The sequence below is a fragment of the Micromys minutus genome, assembly GCF_963924665.1.
Source record: "Micromys minutus genome assembly, contig: SCAFFOLD_47, whole genome shotgun sequence".
NCBI classification, from domain to species: Eukaryota; Metazoa; Chordata; class Mammalia; order Rodentia; family Muridae; genus Micromys; species Micromys minutus.
Window position 1 is genome coordinate 253,168 of NW_027667133.1, and position 3,813 is coordinate 256,980.

Sequence of the window (3,813 nt, forward strand, 5' to 3'; positions counted from 1 at the left end):
TTCTGCAATTTTGCCTCAAAATAAGGGAAATTTCTGGAATTTTGCCCCAAAATAAGTGAAATTTCTGCCATTTTGCCAAAATAAGGGGAATTTCTGCATTTTTGCCACAAAATATTAGGAATTTCTGCCTTTTTGCCCCAAATTAAGGAAAATTTCTGCCTTTTTTTCCTGAAATAAGTGAAATTTCTGCAATTTTGCCCTAAAATAAGGGAAATTTCAGGAATTTTGCCCCAAAATAAATGGAATTTCTGAGTTTTGGCCCAAAATAAGGAGAATTTCTGTTGTTTTGCCCAAACATATAGGGAATTTCTGCCTTTTTACCACACAATTAGGTGAATTTCTGCAATTTTGCTCCAAAATACGAGGAATTTCTGCTTTTTTTTCGAAAATAAGGGGAATGTATACCTTTTGCCACAAAAAAAGAAATTTCTTCATTTTTGCCCCAAAATAAGAGGAATTTCTGCCTTTTTACCTCAAAATAAGTGAAATTTCTGCTTTTTACCCAAAAATAAACGGAATTTCTGTCTTTTTGCCCCAAAATAAAAGAAATTTTTGAATTATGCCCTGAAATAATTGAAATTTCTGCAATTTTGCCCCAAAATAAGTTAAATTTCTGCCATTTTGCCACAAAATAAGGGAAATTTCTGCATTATTGCCACAAAATATTAGGAATTTCTGCCTTTTTGCCCCAAAATAAGGAAAATTTCTGCCTTTTTTCCCTAAAATAAGTGAAATTTCTGCAATTTTGCCCCAAAATAAAGGAAATTTCTGGAATAGACCCAAAATAAGTGGAATTTCTGAGTTTTGCCCCAAAATAAAGAGAATTTCTGTCTTTTTGCCCCAACATATAGGGAATTTCTGCCTTTTTGCCCCACAATTAGGGGAATTTCTGCAATTTTGCTCCAAAATACGGGGAATTTCTGCCTTTTTGCCCGAAAATAAAGGGAATGTATACATTTTTGCCATAAAAAGGGAAATTTCTTAATTTTTACCTCAAAATAAGGGGAATTTCTGCCTTTTTACCTCAAAATAAGTGAAATTTCTGCTTTTTACCCCAAAATAAACAGAATTTCTGTCTTTTTGCCCCAAAATAAAAGAAATTTTTGAATTATACCCTGAAATAATTGAAATATCTGCAATATTGCCCAAAAATAAGTGAAATTTCTGCCATTTTGCAACAAAATAAGGAAAATTTCTGCATTTTTGCCACAAAATATTAGGAATTTCTGATTTTTGCCCCAAAATAAGGAAAATTTCTGCCTTTTTTCCCTGAAATAAGTGAAATTTCTGCAATTTTGCCACAAAATAAGTGAAATTTCTGCAATTTTGCCCCAAAATAAGGGAAATTTCTGGAATTTTGCCCCAAAATAAGTGGAATTTCTGAGTTTTGCCCCAAAATAGGGAGAATTTCTGTCTTTCTGCCTCAAAAAATAGGGAATTTCTGCCTTTTTGTCCCACAACTAGGGTAATTTCTGCAATTTTGCTCCAAAATATGAGGAATTTCTGCTTTTTTTCCCGAAAATAAGGGGAATGTATACCTTTTCCCACAAAAAAGTAAAATTTCTTGATTCCTGCCCAAAAATAATAGGAATTTCTGCCTTTTTACCTCAAAATAAGTGAAATTTCTGCTTTTTACCCAAAAATAAACAGAATTTCTGTCTTTTTGCCCCAAAATAAAAGAAATTTTTGAATTATGCCCTGAAATAATTAAAATCTGCAATATTGCCCCAAAATAAGTGAAATTTCTGCCATTTTGCCACAAAATAATGGGAATTTCTGCATTTTTGCCACAAAATATTAGGAATTTCTGCCTTTTTGCCCTAAAATAAGGAAAATCTCTGCCTTTTATCCCTGAAATAAGTGAAATTTCTGCAATTTTGCCCCAAAATAAGTGAAATTTCTGCCATTTTGCCAAAATAAGGGGAATTTCTGCATTTTTGCCACAAAATATTAGGAATTTCTGCCTTTTTGCCCCAAATTAAGGAAAATTTCTGCCTTTTTTTCCTGAAGTAAGTGAAATTTCTGCAATTTTGCCCCAAAATAAGAGAAATTTCTGGAATTTTGCCCCAAAATAAGTGGAATTTCTGAGTTTTGGCCCAAAATAAGGAGAATTTCTGTTGTTTTGCCCAAACATATAGGGAATTTCTGCCTTTTTACCACACAATTAGGTGAATTTCTGCAATTTTGCTCCAAAATACAAGGAATTTCTGCTTTTTTTTTCGAAAATAAGGGGAATGTATACCTTTTGCCACAAAAAAAGAAATTTCTTCATTTTTGCCCCAAAATAAGAGGAATTTCTGCCTTTTTACCTCAAAATAAGTGAAATTTCTGCTTTTTACCCAAAAATAAACCGAATTTCTGTCTTTTTGCCCCAAAATAAAAGAAATTTTTGAATTATGCCCTGAAATAATTGAAATTTCTGCAATTTTGCCCCAAAATAAGTTAAATTTCTGCCATTTTGCCACAAAATAAGGGAAATTTCTGAATTATTGCCACAAAATATTAGGAATTTCTGCCTTTTTGCCCCAAAATAAGGAAAATTTCTGCCTTTTTTCCCTAAAATAAGTGAAATTTCTGCAATTTTGCCCCAAAATAAGGGAAATTTCTGGAATAGACCCAAAATAAGTGGAATTTCTGAGTTTTGCTCCAAAATAAAGAGAATTTCTAACTTTTTGCCCCAACATATAGGGAATTTCTGCCTTTTTGCCCCACAATTAGGGGAATTTCAGCAATTTTGCTCCAAAATACGGGGAATTTCTGCCTTTTTGCCCGAAAATAAAGGGAATGTATACCTTTTTGCCATAAAAAGGGAAATTTCTTAATTTTTACCCCAAAATAAGGGGAATTTCTGCCTTTTTACCTCAAAATAAGTGAAATTTCTGCTTTTTACCCCAAAATAAACAGAATTTCTGTCTTTTTGCCCCAAAATAAAAGAAATTTTTGAATTATGCCCTGAAATAATTGAAATATCTGCAATATTGCCCCAAAATAAGTGAAATTTCTGCCATTTTGCCACAAAATAAGGAAAATTTCTGCATTTTTGCCACAAAATATTAGGAATTTCTGATTTTTGCCCCAAAATAAGGAAAATTTCTGTTTTTTTTCCCTGAAATAAGTGAAATTTCTGCAATTTTGCCCCAAAATAAGTGAAATTTCTGCAATTTTGCCCCAAAATAAGGGAAATTTCTGGAATTTTGCCCCAAAATAAGTGGAATTTCTGAGTTTTGCCCCAAAATAGGGAGAATTTCTGTCTTTCTGCCTCAACAAATAGGGAATTTCTGCCTTTTTGTCCCACAACTAAGGTAATTTCTGCAATTTTGCTCCAAAATATGAGGAATTTCTGCTTTTTTTCCCGAAAATAAAAGGAATGTATACCTTTTCCCACAAAAAAGTAAAATTTCTTGATTCCTGCCCAAAAATAATAGGAATTTCTGCCTTTTTACCTCAAAATAAGTGAAATTTCTGCTTTTTACCCAAAAATAAACAGAATTTCTGTCTTTTTGCCCCAAAATAAAAGAAATTTTTGAATTATGCCCTGAAATAATTGAAATTTCTGCAATTTTGCCCCGAAATAAGTTAAATTTCTGCCATTTTGCCACAAAATAAGGGGATTTTCTGCATTATTGCCACAAAATATTAGGAATTTCTGCCTTTTTGCCCCAAAATAAGGAAAATTTCTGCCTTTTTTTCATGAAATAAGTGAAATTTCTGCAATTTTGCCCCAAACTAAGGGAAATTTCTGGAATTTTGCCCCAAAATAAGTGGAATTTCTGAGTTTTGGCCCAAAATAAGGAGAATTTCTGTTGTTTTGCC